Here is a 15,459-nt window from a genome sequence, read left to right on the forward strand (position 1 = left end):
TTGGAGATGGGTTCCATGTCCACACCTAACACAGCTTCTCTTTGCTGTCGGTAGCCATGACTGGTAAATTAAACATGGTCATAACTGTTCTCTGCAAATGAATGTCTGACACAGAAGTGCAGAACAGATGAAACCCTGGTGAGCAAAAACTAATTCTGATGGTCAGACACTGTCCCTGAATTAATAGAAAGGACTGATACTTGATCAGTTCCTTGACCATGATGGAGTCTCCTCCAGACTCACAGTTTGCATTCTGTGTATCATGACAAATAGACTTTAGCAGTGATTGTTTTAAGCTACCCCTTTCTGCCCAGAAATGGTCATTAAAAACAAAACAGGGTAGGTGAGGGGAAAAAGCATTTTTATTGATTATCTGATAGCACTGTTTCTGAAAGTAGTTATATTGCAAAAGACATTATTTTGTTTATTTAAATGCTTAGCTTAAGCAGCTTCATCCCAGGTTAAAATAACATAGCTATTGTTGTCTTAGAGTTTTTGATTTTTTAATTTTTATAGACTTTAGAAGTATTATGTAGTGCATGTAGATTTTAAAGCAGCTGTATTATATCCCTCACCCTTTAGCACAGTAGTTTACACATTTTCCCAACACTGTTACGCCCTTCCCATATCAAAACTCTGTTAAGTCCATTAGCTGTTTAGTCTTCTTTTCAGCATAGATTTGCAGAAAGCACCTTAACTCCTGTCCCACGGAATGTAAACATGGACAACGGCCTTCAGGCCTAGAACTTTGGAAGGATTCCGAGGACTGTCCGTGATGAAGAGGAAGATAATGAAAGAGGGGTCCCAAACTCCCCCAGACTCAATTCCTGAAGGGATGTGCCGAGGGGCGGAATGGGGCAAAACCGGGGGGTAGATGAACGGGAATTGGATGAACATAATTATAAAATTGTAGCGCCTGGGTCAAAGGGTCATGCGCAACGGTTGTGTTCCCGGAGCCTGGTGGCTCATTAAAGCTTTCTGCTTTCTTGTCTTATGTCCTACCTAATTGTGCCTGGAGTTGTTTTTTCCCTCGGTCTTTTAGGCAACACTATGAACCATAAATGATTGGATAACAAGATTATCTAAACGCTGACCTGTAGAAAAGAGAAAGGTTTCAAACATGCATAAATAAAACATAATACAAGCATTAAAATAAGCATCCTTGATTTCTGTACAATAAAAATCAACAATTTTATACAGATATCTGGAAGAGTAATCATGTTTAAAGTATTTTGTGGCAGTGGATGCTTAGCAATTCCAGCTTTCCAAAATCATTATTGCAATTTCTTAGTCTTGGTACTCTATCCTTTATAGGTAACTTGATCAAGAAAATTTTTCCTTTTCCTCCTTCACATGTAAATAGAAATACACTGCTCCACTCTTCAGGCATTTGGTCAACTGTTTTCCTAATTCATTTCCTTCCAAAATCAGGATGCTATGTGATTGATCACAGCATCCTGCCCCAGTCCTCCAGCTTCCAGCACTGCCTCTTAGGAAAATGAGTTCCTGTCGTGCTGGCAGCATCACACTAGACTGTAACCTAAAAGTCCATGCAGATATGATCCTGTTATTTTCCCCTCTTAGCAGTCCTCTAAAATCTTTTGGCTTAACAATGACTTCATGCATAACAACCCCACTGATATCAGTCTTGTGGCTTAGAAGGTAGACATCTCTTATAGTTTTATTTAAATCTCAGAGTCAAGACCAAGCCTCTGACACAAAACTCCAAAGAATTATTAAACCCTCCTATGTCTAAATAAGTGAATCTCCTTTCCTTATCTGAAACTTTAGAAAAAGATGACTTTCAAAATAAAAACCTTTTGCACATTGACAATGGAACGATGAGAATCCCCATTAAAGAAAAAAAAAAGAAAAAGTAAAAGAAAAAAACCACCCAAGAACATGAACTACAGTTAGCTTTTTTATCTCTTTTTCATGACAGAGTTTTGGTTGGCTGCAAAGGCAGATTATGCAGACTGAGAAATGCTTCTCCAGTTCCTCTCACTCTTCTTTGCCACCTGAAGTGGAGCTGGAGTTGCTCTCAATTTCAGTGGTGTCACTGATGGTTATGGTCCCAATGATAAATCCTTTTGCACAAGTCCCTTGTGCTACTACCCCATCCCAATAGGACCTATTCAGCCACCCTTATCATAGGTTTCAGTATTTTGGGGAACCTAAGGTATCAGTCTTGAAATCTATATTTTTACATATGATAGTAATAATTAAAAGAACTAGAGATGAGAGAAAATGATTAATTCAAAAGGAGGAAAAAAAAAGCGAAAAAAAGCTGTAACTTCCAGGAGACCCAATTTCCATCTCCAGTTTCTGACAGTTAAAGTTATCACTGGTTTCTCTGGAATATGATGTAACAGAGAACACATTTCAGAAAGCACATTCTGTAACACTGAGCAGCTATACCTTTCAATGCCATTGAGACATAAAGTTTATTTGAAAGAAGAATGTGTAACACAGCCTGCTTCCACATTGCTTTCTGTCTTTAAGATCTAACTTCCTCCTTCTGGCTCCTCTATGCATGTACAAGAACTGCATTTTGGACCAGACCATTGACCATTCTGCATTCCGGAAAATAGAAACAAACATCTTTCAGAAGTTGACTTTAGAGATGCATGAATGCAAATATGTCTCCAAATAACCTTCTTAGATGCCTTCTAACTGCATTTGTTCAGGTCATGATGCAACATGGTTAAAGTAAACAAAAAAATTTCAGTCAAACACCATGCATCCTTTAAATCTTGAAGGAATATTTCTCACAGCAGTTTCTGAGGTCTATTAGTACCAGTACCTTTGCCTCCATGGTGGTTGGAGGGTATCTGAGACAACATTTATAGGAAGTTATACTATCCTTCATCAACGGGAAAAATGTATAAAGCTGTCTTCAGGTATTGTTCTGTTATTCTGTATTCTGCTACTTCTGTTCAGCTATAACTTTTTTATCTCATCATCTCTATTTGAGTCTGATATTGCTTTCCTCTGCGGCACAGTGCTTCAGCTTTACACTCAGAGTATTTGGAGCAGGGTGGGTCCTTTTAAAGTGTTATCATCCATGTTTGCAATGGAAATATACTGAATATATGTATACACACATAATAGTATGAATGCTATTATCTTCACAAGTTCTGCTTGGAGGTTTACAGATCTACAAACAATTGATTACTTGGAAACTTTTACACAACGTTCACTGATCTTCGAACCAGATATCCGGGGCTTAAAAATAAAACAAACTTGTGGTTTACTGCATCTTTGCATCCTCTAGTCTGCGGCCACCAAAGCACTTAGTATGAGCCTACATTTCCACACAAAAAACCCCCACAAAAACAAACAAACAAACAAAAAACAAAAACAAAACAAAAAAAAACAAAACCAAAACCAAAACAAAACAAAAAATGGATTTAAGCACATTCTCAAAGTTAAGCACTTGCTTGAGTGCTTCCCTGAATTGAAGCCAAATTGAGGGATATAAAAAAACTAATAAAGAGGAAAACAGAATGATTTGAAATCCATCTAGCGTGCACTCCTGGAGATTTTGTGAAGCCTCAATTTAATATCTGTGTATTTCTGACACCAATATAGTAACACCACAAAATGAATCTGTGAAAGCTCAGAAAATTAAAGTCCAAGGCAAAGATCTAGCATATGAACAATAGCTTACTTCATATATCAGAAAGCCAAATCTGACTTAGCTGGGCTAGAAAAATCATAATTGAATGAGGAAAAGTTTAATAGTAGATTTCACAAAAGGCATTTGAAAGAGAGTTTATATATTAGTGATGTTATAATTCATAAAATGGAACATTTCTCTTTGTTTCATGGAACAAGACACCCAATGAAAAGCACGTATATGTGTTGTAAGTGATGGCTGATTTAAAGATCTGTGTGATTTCATGTTCACAGAATCACAGAATATGTTGAGTTGAAAGGGACACACAAGGATTATTGAGTCCAACCCTTAGCCCTGCACAGGACCATCCCCAAAAGTCATACCATGTGCCTGAGAGTATCATCCAAACAATTCTTGAACTCTGTCAGGCTTGGTGCTGTGACCACCAAATAAACTTACATAAACTGTTAGTTTATGTAATCCTGGTTATGTGACATAAATCATAATTTAAAATATTACCATTTTAAATATTCTTTTGTCAGCTAGAACATGTGCTGCCATTTAAAATGATGCCTGTCCAATCTGAAAAGTCTGAAGCAGATGGAAACAGCATCCATCTTCAGCTTAAACAGAAGAATTTTTTTCTCTCAAAGGAATGTACTGTCATTATGCTGCCTCACAGCAGGCCAGACACCATAGGCAGTAGTCAAACTGAATCCAATGGCTAAACCTGTGAAGCTCATGCATATGATTTATTATCAATATTTTACTTGTGAGTTGCGGAAGGAGCTATAACTATATAATGGAAACTTTCATTTCCATCCCCATCAAGTTACTTGTTTGTTTCCTAATGCCTCATCTCACATGGCAGATTTTCACAAATTTTGTTTCTTCTGAAAGACTGGAGCACATGCTAAAAGGTACAACAGTTGCTATCAGCAATGATAGTTGGGGCAGGTTATTTGAGTTGAAAAGAATACAAATATATTTCTTCAAAAGCTGAGTTCAGCTTACAATCTGAGACTGAAGGTAGAATTTGCAAAGCCCAGTAAGGTCTTTAAATGCTTCCAACATGGAGCATCTGTGTTTCTTGGTGTATATCATAAAGCTAGTTCTATGAATTATTATTCTGCATTCCATTTGGAGTTAGAAACACTCCAGTACGGATAGCTGTTACAAAACCCCCCATGAACATAGCACCTTCCTTTCAAAATGACGGTAGACATGATAGTGGGACCAAAAAAATGAAAAAGGAAACAGGCCAGCAAGTTGAGAAAATTAATATATCAACAAACAATAGAAGTGGTATGATATTTTTCCCCTTTCTAGTAGGATAACAAGACATTTTGGAAGACTCACCATTTTTGCAAGTTCAGATCTAGCAACTCTGGTTGTACCTCTGCTGCGCTGTTGCCTGTCACACAGGCTTACCCTTACCATAATCTCCCTTGAGTTAGGAAAAACACTCCTCATTTGAGCAGAAGAGATGGTATTTTTAATGCAGATGGAAAAATTTTCATCTGAAACTGTTAGCTATGCTTGCACATTTTGCTGCTATAGGAGGAACCCGTTGGAGCCACCAGACAGAGAGTACTGCTTGAGGCAGAGGCCCAGAGCATCCACTTTGCTTTGCACCACCTTAGTGCACAGGGGAATAGTCACCAGCACCCATGGCCACATTCTCTTAACAGAGATAGAGCTCAAAATACTCCACAAGCAGAAAAATAGTTACATCAAAACCAAAAAACCACACTCCACAGATGTACCACTGCCCAAGAGACACAGGGAATTGTGGACTGTGTGGGTAAACAAGCTTCAACTGAGACTGAGACTCTAAGAGTCTACCTTGACATAGGGCTGAAGGCACAGACACTAAATTGGTTTGTCTAATCTTGGTGAGTTACCTCTGTATGCAAAATTCAGCATTACAATTATTCCCAGCAGCAATGCTTCTTGCCCACCTGAGAAAAACTCATTTTACTCCAGGAAACTACTGCTAAACATGACATGAACCCCCAAGCATAAAGGAGCATATCACACTTTGATTTTAATAAATATTAACCCATGTTAAGAGGAAGAAACAGCAGCTTTGACTACAGTATAGTTATGCTAATAATAAAAGACCATTCTATACTGATAGCAATTTATATTAGATGATAATACACCCTAGAGTAAATTTCTTGCTATGTCTTCAAACGTACTGATACTGTACAATGTATTTTTAGAATTCCATGAATATAAACGTTCTCAAAAGATTTATAGGAAAGACTAACAGTTTATAATTTTTTTAAACAACATAAGAAATACCTTCCTTGTCACATAGTTTCACCAAAATATTTACAGAAATTTTTCTTGCCACAAACCTAATCTTTTATCCACATCGCCTGTAATCAAAACAGCTTTAAGAACATGCCACTCTCTGCAAATAAATTAGCCAGCTCCTCATGAAAGTCAGAGAATTGATTAGCATGAAATAAATACTATGCTGTTCTCTTGATTCTAGGGAAATCTGACTGAATTAATTTGAAAAATCTCCTTGTGAGATACAGCAGGGAGCTCAGCAGAAAAAACATGTTGAACATCAGTAAAAAAAGACTTTTCTTGTGTTTCCTCTGAATATATATCATACCTCCAAAATAGGACAGGTTTCTCTATCCCTTTTAGTAAACCATTAAGAACATATTACAACAGTTGTAAAATATTAATAATAAATGAGCACAAAATGGGAAAAACAGAACACAAGAGTCTGAAATAAAAGACTGACTTCTTTTGTCCCTCCTTCTCTCTTGCATATTTTGACTAACCGAGTTTACGAAGTATAGTTTCTGAGCTTGTGCCTAAAAATAGAAATGAAGATGGGCTGGAAAAGTCTCACCTGTCCAAGGTGAATCACACTGTACCAGTCCAGATTTATTCCCCCTCAGACTTAGCACCACTGAAATCTCTCCATGAGAAGCAGTACCGTATCTCATCAGAAAATGACCCAGAAACAGATCTGGGGCATATGTGGTGTTCCAGATGTGTTTCAGCCCATTCAAATGATCTTGCCCAATAGCTGGGACAATAGAGTAGGGTCAAGCTGAATGCCTTCTCAGCTCTTGATGAGCTCAGGAGCTTGGACCTGGATAGACTAAGCAGCAGTGCCTGCTACAAGAACTTGGTTTTTTTATAGTTTCTCATTCTGTAAGAGAATTTGCAAGAGAGACATAAAGTCCTCTTCAGTTTTCTTTCCTGCTTTTTTTTTTGTTTTCTGCTAACTCCCTTTCCTGGTCTTCCTTTGTTGCAAGAGAGGAGTGACCGTGTTAAGATCTACCCAGAGACCATCTCCCCACCCCTGCTCCTGGACTGTGTAGCTCTTCCTTCTCACTCTGCTCCTGCAGGTAAAGCCACTCCACTTGTAGAAGTGAGGTGGGTGTCAGCGATACACAGAAACTTCAAGAGGTTTTACAGACTCTATGACTGAAAGAAGCTTTGCTCTACCGGGATTGCCTTCCTGTTGTAAAAAGCAAAGGCACTGTTCAGATGGAGCTTGGGCCTTGAAGAAAGGCTAAAGGAAGGAGAAAAGTTGCATGTTGCAGCCCATGTTTTGTTATGTGTTTTCGTATAAGTGTCTGTATACAAGTGAGCATTTTGTATACTAGCAATATTTCTGACTGCACATCCTAGGTGATCCCTAGTGGTTGTGATGTAAAAATGTTTTAAAGTGTGCATATTCATGATTTTTTTCCCTTACTGCCACCTCTCAGTTGTTTTTGAGATAAAGCAAGCTGAGCAGAGCCAAGATCAACCTTCACTCATCATGCTAAGAACTGCAATATTTCTTTTCCTCACCATCTGTTACCACAATCCAAGGATAGAAATTATAAAGTTAAAGAAATTTCTTCAAAAAAAAAAATCGTATATTGCCTCACAAACAACAGCTTCCACAGATCTTTCATGCTCTGCCCGAGGAAAAGAGTACAAATCATGGCATCTAGTAAAAATGATTCCACATGTCCTGTCCCCCTCCTTAAACTTGTGTTTCAGTTCTGTAGCTGAACCTGGTACCCTGGTATCAGCCCCAGCACATGTCAGCTGTACCAAGAGTGATGGCAGGATTGGAACACAGCAGAGTTTTTCTTGACCATACTGTAGAACAGGAGCCAAAAAGTAAGATTAGTTTCACTGAACTATTTGGAGAACAAAAATACAACCATGCTCTAATATTTCCACATTTCATTTTTTCCTCAGTAGGAGTTGAAGAGTAGTGTGACAGGGTGCAGTGGAGAGTGTTCTATTTTTCTGGTTATTAAAACTACTACATAGTAATCGGATTGTAAGGCAGAAAATGAGATAGATATGGATATGGTAATGAAGAGTACAGCTATAGCAAAACAACTTCAGCATCATTTTGATATAAAACAATAACAATGTCCCATTAGTTATGAGGTCAACAATGAATTATCCCTTGGTACACTTGTTACAAAAGAAAACAATATTTTTTGCTTCAACTTCCATTACTTTCCCAATACATCATTATTCGCTATGACTGTCAAGTATTTCATAAAGACTAACAGTGATTAATAAAGGCATCCAGACTAAAAAAGATTTAAAGCATTGAGCTAAATAATTCTGTGTACTTGATTTCCAGGTGATTGACGTGAATTTATTTAAAAGAAAAAATATTTAAAAAAAGGAAATTAATCTAAATGTTACAGATATTGGATAGTATCAGAATGGGTTTACATCCTCATACACAACTGTGACTATGTGACTATACATTCTCCTACATTTTGTGATCTGAAATCTTAATGTTTTCTGGTTCCTGGCCACGCACCAACACTTATGCAATCAGGTGAAATAGATGTTGTAATGGAAGATAGCAAATATGAATTTTTCAGGGATTTTATTTTTAATGATGCAAAGCTTTGCTGTAAGGTATCCTAAATGATTATTTCCACCATAAAATTACCAATTACTTGTTGCCAGTGTATATCTAGAATACATCAGAAAGTGTGCTTGCATGATTAATAAAGATGGCCCAGGTAGTTCGGGATAAGTGCATCTGCTTGCCAGCAGGCAACTCACATGAGATTTAAGGGTGACTTGAAGTCAAAGAACTTTCTTGTCCTATCCTCACTGCAACCATTAGCCTGGTGTGCTTTTCTGGTGCAGTGAAAACCTGTTTTTTCTTCAATCTACTTCCCTGGGCTGTGTGTGAAATTCGCTCCAGGTCTGACAAACTTTTGTAATGGGAATGATGAATTTCACCTTTGGCAGAAGAATTTCTCCCTAAAACACTCATGGATCAGGATATTCCTAGGCTGTCTCAAAAGGACTTAGATATTTAGTGGCTGGCCAGCCACTTCTGAAAGAACAAGTGACACCATTTGAGCTAGTGAAAAGATTGCTAGGCTTTCTTCCTCTTAAAATATTATATATATATAATAAATATATAAATAGTATAACATGCTTTCAATCATTCTCTCTATATGAAGTAGAAATTACTTCAGCAGGGTCACTTCAGAGGAAAGTGACAAAGACCTATGAGGAGAAGATAGAAGACAGAGAAACCAGGGGTTTACAGACAATTTATGTCTAATCAGAACTTGGTGGTACTAGAAGAAATAAAAACTTTAAATCCTACCATTTATCCATTTAAATTAAACATAGAAGCACTTTTGGGGTTTATAGAAATTAAATCCCTGATCCTGAATTCATGTTACTCTGACAGGTGTTGATTTTCAAGGAAATGGGATTGACCATTGTTGCTTTTAAGTGTCAACTCTGCTTGTCAAAGCACAGATGAAAAACAGAGAATAAATAAAAATATATAATAAGTATCTCTAACACAATTTTTTTATTTGGTAATTTTGAAATTTTTTAGACATTTTTAGACTTCTGAAATTTTTAGACATATTTCCATATTCAAAAATATTGAACTATGCTTGCAAGCAGAGATAACAGACTGAATCCCTGCAAGCAAAACAATAGGTGAGCTTTAATGTATCATTAGTGCATGGAGGAACTGCTTGGTTTAGCTCCTGCCTCTACTCACAATGTGACAATATCAAAATTATTTTCATATGGTTATCTTTTAGATCTTTACAATATGAATTGATCACAGCATCCTGAACTTCACCCAGCTGCACAGGTTTAGAGATGGTAAAGTCACTGTTGTACAATTACACCCTTCTACCTTTGCTTTACATACTAGACAGACATATCGCATTTCTTTCACACTGTAAATGGGCATTGTATTACAATGTCCGGCTGATTATCCAGTCTGGCTCCTGGGTCTCTTTTCTGCTTGTGGTCTTCTCTTCCTCCCTGACAGGGTTGCCCTGAACAAAGTGTGCAGGTGCCATGCTGTCTTGCTACCCAGGGACAAGAGTGCACAAGAACTTTCAAAAAAAGTATGGAAAAGTGTTTTGAAATTTGTTGTCTGAAAATATTTTCTCTAGAAACTTCAAAAGCTGAAAGTTTGTGAGAAACAAACCCAAAGTTAATGTGAAGGTGGATGAACAGAATTCATTGTAATCAAGTAACTGTGCAACTATTTTGGCTACGTTCACTCCATCTGTCAATCATCATGTCACTCGAATAAAAACAAGCCAAGAATATAACCTCCAAAGAAGGAAAACATATTTAACAATCTGCACTAGCTTCAGAGACCAATGTTATAATGTATTTCCACTCATTGTGTGATACTCAATTCATATTAATAAACTACCTTAACCTCTGACATATATAATTTAGTAGGATGAATTTGGGGTATTTGAATCCACACATATGATAATTTTGCCCTCCCAGGAAGCTGTTGCTTTAGGCAACCACAGGCTTTCCAGGTGCCTATAGCATAAGGTGCACATGGTTACCAGTAGTTGGCTGTGCCGTAGAGTTTGTTTTTATTACATTGCAGTTTCACAGAAAGCAAGAATCTATCTCAGATACCTACTGGCATGATTTTTTGCTTGCAGATAAAGTTTGTTCATTAATTATGAAATATTTTAGGGAGGTATTAGTGCTATTCAGTGAAATAGGATGATAAGGTCATGATGAGTGTGACTCAAGAAAACTGATTTGACTGACCCCCAGCCAAATGGCTTAGGGTCTGTATCTGCCCTTCCCTCTCTGGACTGTTCGGGAGTATGGGGTCTGGGTCTTTGCCCCAGTCCAAAGCAGTAACATGCTGAGAAATTAACTGAACGTAGGCTGTGGCAAAATTTATGATGCATGTCTCCCACAGAATCTCCCCTTGACAGTATCTCTCATAACCCTTCTAGAAAGAAAATATTACTAGGAGTTGAATAATGAAGGTCGTAGTTTAGTTCCTATATCTTCTACAGATTATAAACTCCTGTGCAAAAAGACTTCTTTCATATTCCTTATATCATTATACCCTGATGTAATGCCACAGGAGAACTAATACTTTTGGAAGTCACTGTAATTATGGTGGAGATCTGGTGGTGGTGTCAGGAAGGCTTGAAGATTTCTGATTGCTAAGGAAATAGGGACTGCATTATGTAGAGATTTGCTTCTCCTATTAAGAAACAAGTTATAAAGAGGCCCTAGACAAACTGTAACACTTTAAAGAAGGCAGTATAAGTGAATGAGAAGGGGGAAGACTAAAGAAATGCGTTTTATTTTTCCTGGCCCCAAAAGAAAGTTATTTCCAGAGAAATAAAAATGTAAGTTGAACAATGAGACAGTCTCACTGTTACATAGCAACAGAGGCAGATAGTATGTGTATCGAGAGTTGCTGTCACAGCCCTTCCCCGGGTAACATCTGTCAGGAGACAAAGAAGCAGAAGAGTTCAGCTTGCTGCAGCACCCCATGCTCCACAGACAGGCAGGAGGCTGTGCCTGATGGTGTGGAATCCAGGTCACCACCAGCCAGATGGCCAGCTTTGCCATTGCAGGTTACCAGCCCTCTGTTGGGTCAACACAAATTAATTCCTAGGTCTCCTAGTTCGATAGAACCTACCAAAAGTTGGTGGGTATTTTTACTATGTGAACTACTAAGGGAACTAAGGAAAAACCTGCAGCAGGAAAGAGGCAGAAACATCTCAGCAACTTTAGCTGCTGCAGTGTATCAAGTGCTCTCTATTTCTGAAACAGATTAATGCCCACTGTTTATTTGGCTCTCTTGAGAACTGCAACACTTTTGCTTTGCAGGAGTTCTGATAAGCTGCTCTTCCCAAGTAAAATGCTTCTGTTGAGGTTTCTGTGAAATATGATGAAGAGCAAACACACTACCAACTCATTTTCACCAGGATTTGGTGTGAAGCTCTCCATCAGCTTAACTACAGAAAGCCAAAAGAAAACAGAAGGCAAAATCCAAAACGAATGGACCCCTCTTAGGCATGACATTTTGCATACGCTGGTATTAGAAGAATGAATCACAAAATATCAACAAAATCACTCACAAATTGTATACAGCAAAAGGTAATGTTTGTTCATTTGCATACATTATGTAGTAATACCAGCAGTAACTCCATTCTGCTTAGTAAAAAATAAGCACCAAATTTTAATTTTACAAGTCCAATTAATAAGTCACTGATCATTGCACAGCTGGAAGCAAGATCAGTTGCCCTTTGCTGACTGTTTGCTGCAGTCAAGACATTAATTCAAACAACTTAAATGTTTACAAAACTGGCAGTTGCACAATCAATGTTACAGCAGAACTTCTGAAAGCAATTTCTGAAGTTTTTGCTGATTTTCCAAAACACTGTTTTATTCCAGCTCCCTTACAGAGAGTAATTTTCATCCTTAAATGATTTCTAAACACTAGGCAGTCCTTTCATGTCTAGAATTTGTTTCAATTACTGATCTGATCTGAACCCTCACTAGGTCATATATCTCATCCCCCATTTTCACTAATCAGTGAGAACAAAACAGAAAATAAAATGAGAGATTTAATATTCTTGTCTCCATGCCTATAAAAATATCAACCCATATCAGTACCTTTGTTATCCTAATGTCAGCTACAAGAGAGAACCAGATTTTCTCTATTTGCTAGTTTTACAGGGCCTGATTAACAGTATGATCACTTTCTAATTGTCCATGGTAGGGGTCATCTAAACAGGATGGTACTGAGTACATTATAAAACTGGGTTTATGAACTTAATGGGTGTAGAGAAAGTGGGGCTCTCAAATATGCACTTCTCCTCATAAATCTAAGAACTAAACAAAAGGATCAAAATAAACCATGAAATCTCTTATATTACTGAGGTATTTGATTCAGAAGATGACAATACTACTCTGAGTAACAGGGTCATTCTAGGCTTTCCTGCTCCCCCGGTCCTAGTACAGTTACTGACCACTGCATTTTTTCTGCATAACTTGGCCACGTTGTCTTTGTTGGCTCTTGCCCGTGTGGAGGTAATTTAATATCAAAGGGACAACAATTAAAGAAATAATCACAGGCAGATTTTTGCCTGATGATTGAAACCACATTGTTTACCTTAATTTCTCAGCTTCTGCTGGAGCAAGGCTTTGAATCTCAAGCAGAGGCCAGCGGCTGGCACAGGGTAGATGACCAGAAGGCTTGCTGAGCCAGTGTACAGATAGTCTCTTCAGGTCTGTATGCCAGTGAAAGATGCAAAAGTTCTTGACTTACCTCAATTGGAAGACACTTTTCAGTCACATCTGCTGACTCTCTGAGGCAATCAGTCCGTAGTTTGCTTTCATCAAAATGAGTTAGGTTGCTTTAATCAGTCAAAACACAGTATGTCTGCAAGTGAAGTAATCTGAATTGAAGCAAGCACATAAACATCTCTACTGCAGGTGAGGCAGTAGTGATTTCCGAGAGAAAACATAAGGCAGTAGCATACATGATAATATTGTCACAGGTTTTAATTTATATAATCAGTTGTAAAAAACAAAAATAATCACAAATTGCCTTTAGAGCATGCATGTAGAGTGCAGGAGACTGAAACTGTGACCAATGTGTCACCTTTGTCTCAACATGTCACAGAGATCAGTACTTTCAAAGCAGTTAACCCTTTCCCAGCCACGTTTTCAGTACTGATTAAATCAGCATTTCAAGGACTGGCACTGATATATGAATTGCCCCATGACAGGGGAACTCCCTCACACAGCACAGAGAAGGCAGGATAATAGCATGCATTGTGGTCCAAAACCACCTTATCAAATCCAGGATGAAACTGGTCTTCTCCTGGCTGTACATCAGACTTCACTTGCCTCTGGTTGCTTGCAGAGAAATGGTGACTGAGAGTTCTGTGCATTGCCAGTTGTTGGATGCTGGCTGCAGCAATTATGCTCAAGAGTAGTTTGGGTTTAAGTAACTGCAGTCAGTCTGCCATGTCATAGAGCAGGTATTGGCTTTGTGGTGCTTGACAGTGCTTCCTTTTTTCTATTTCACCTTAAAAAATAATAATCATAAATCAAGCACATGTTGGCCCCATTTCTCTTCTAAATCCTGGCTGCTTTCTATTGCTCTGACAACACAAACCAGCTGTAGTCTCTGATGGAGCACTGAGCAGCCAGAGTATACAATGAATCCGATCTCAGTACTTGGTCTGCTCCCAGTAAGGTATTATTTTCTATTTGCCAAGACTAATTCTGCCATAAATATAGAATGTAATCATTTTGCATGCACTGTGGTATTTTTCAATCTTTGATCACATCTGCACCAGGAAAAATATTCTCTTTTCTTCACAGGAATCGTTGAACCTTATGTGTCTGATTTCCCCCATCTACCACATAGCTGTGCGATTACTGAAGACACATTTAACATTAATATAATGACCAAAGACTCAAAAATCACAGCTGAAACATTTTCCAATTAGTGGGGTCAAGGATATTGAGGTTTCAATAGCTTGACTGTATTTTTGAAGCATAAACATCCTGCAAACAGCCATATGCATTGTTTGACTCTTTGCAATTATACATATATTTAAAGTATTTAAGTGCACAAAATAAAATTAGCATTAATGTCTTGTCAGCTGGTGGTCTTCAGACCTTTCTCGGTAATGACTAACACTGCTCAAACAGAGTGAACATCCAATGTTTTCTTCTGCCCAGAAAGCATCCAACTTAATTATTTGGTCACCATTCGTTTTGGAGCACTTTGCCATTCCCTTCTTCCACTTTCCTACGTTTTCAGTTACCATTCCAGTTTGACATCATCTCTGCCCTTTCTTTGCAGCTGTTTCTGGGCTCCTCCTCTTCCTGGAGTCTCAGGACACCATATCCCCTTTTCCCAAAGTAGCAACCTTTTTCTAGGGGACAGGGTTTCACCTGTGGTGGTGCTGGCCATCTTCTTCCTGCTTTCTTCCAATAGCCCCTGACTGTTCTTGCATTTCCTGCAGGAAAGAAACACCTCACTTTCCTGCTGGGTGATACTAAGTTTTCTAAAGCACTGCAGAAAGATAGATGTTTAAAAGGGCTGCTAATATTTAATGTATCTAAGAGTGCAAGTCCTCAGAGCCACTTTGAAAACCCTACCATGTGATGGCCTTGTACCTTCAACAACAACAACAACTGGTTCTTTGACCTGAGTTCTGGTTCAGCCTTACAGCGATGTGATGTCTTGCTCGTCCCTCTCTGTAAAGGCTGTGCTTCGTAATTTAAGAAAAGGTAACCTCACAAGCTGAAAAGATCCTGGCAAATACTAGAAACAAACTGCCTCACCATTTTCTAACAGGAAAGCCAAAAGCTAAGTAAATATTTAAAGATCTTAAACTTATTCAAACAGAAACACACAGCCTGCTAGGAGAAACAGTGAGAAACAGAGAGAAGCTGGGGTGATTTGTGCTGCCAGCCATGCCGTGGCTTGTTCATGGAGCAGCTGGATCCAACCCTGGCTTTGCACAGAAAATATGTAAATTGTGAAG

The 15,459-nt window shown here is 38.3% G+C and overlaps 1 long non-coding RNA gene across 1 annotated transcript in view; it reads right to left on the reverse strand.

Moving 5' to 3' along the window:
• LOC113968231 overlaps positions 1–13,956 on the reverse strand; it is a 138,225-nt gene extending 124,269 nt beyond the window's left edge. The window contains exon 1 of the long non-coding RNA XR_003534443.1: positions 13,747–13,956. This is a non-coding gene — a long non-coding RNA (uncharacterized LOC113968231). The remainder of the gene's footprint in view (positions 1–13,746) is intronic.
• Between the last annotated feature and the right edge of the window lie 1,503 nt (positions 13,957–15,459).

The sequence above is a fragment of the Neopelma chrysocephalum genome, unplaced genomic scaffold, assembly GCF_003984885.1.
Source record: "Neopelma chrysocephalum unplaced genomic scaffold, ASM398488v2 Primary Assembly neopelma1_23, whole genome shotgun sequence".
NCBI lineage: Eukaryota > Metazoa > Chordata > Aves > Passeriformes > Pipridae > Neopelma > Neopelma chrysocephalum.